General features: G+C 54.7%; 1 protein-coding gene across 5 annotated transcripts in view; it reads left to right on the top strand.

The window, feature by feature from the left end:
* POU2F2 (POU class 2 homeobox 2) overlaps positions 1–267 on the top strand; it is a 57,413-nt gene that overhangs the window by 44,762 nt on the left and 12,384 nt on the right. The gene's annotated exons all lie outside the window — the stretch shown is intronic.

Raw genomic sequence — 267 nt, 5'->3', positions numbered from 1 at the left:
CTTTAGGTTATGAATGCCGTGGTCTCGTGTAGAACTGCAACTGGAGGGTTGTCTGAGCAAGGGTATTAATCACATCCATTTCCCAGACCAGAGACGGAAAACAAGGGCCCACAGATGTGTTTTATTCTCTGGCAACTAAACTCCCAGAGAGTGCCAGATTTCCAGCTTCCCTTGACAGACCAGACGATCTGGCAAGCCTGGATCTGCATCCTTGTGGCAGTGTGGGCAGTGGGCAGCGGCCTGGGCCCCGATGGAGCTGGGGCCCCC

Source organism: Tupaia chinensis, unplaced genomic scaffold (assembly GCF_000334495.1).
Source record: "Tupaia chinensis unplaced genomic scaffold, TupChi_1.0 Scaffold000067_1, whole genome shotgun sequence".
NCBI lineage: Eukaryota > Metazoa > Chordata > Mammalia > Scandentia > Tupaiidae > Tupaia > Tupaia belangeri.
The sequence above is the reverse complement of the archived record's forward strand: the minus strand, read 5'-3'. Positions and strand labels throughout refer to the sequence as shown.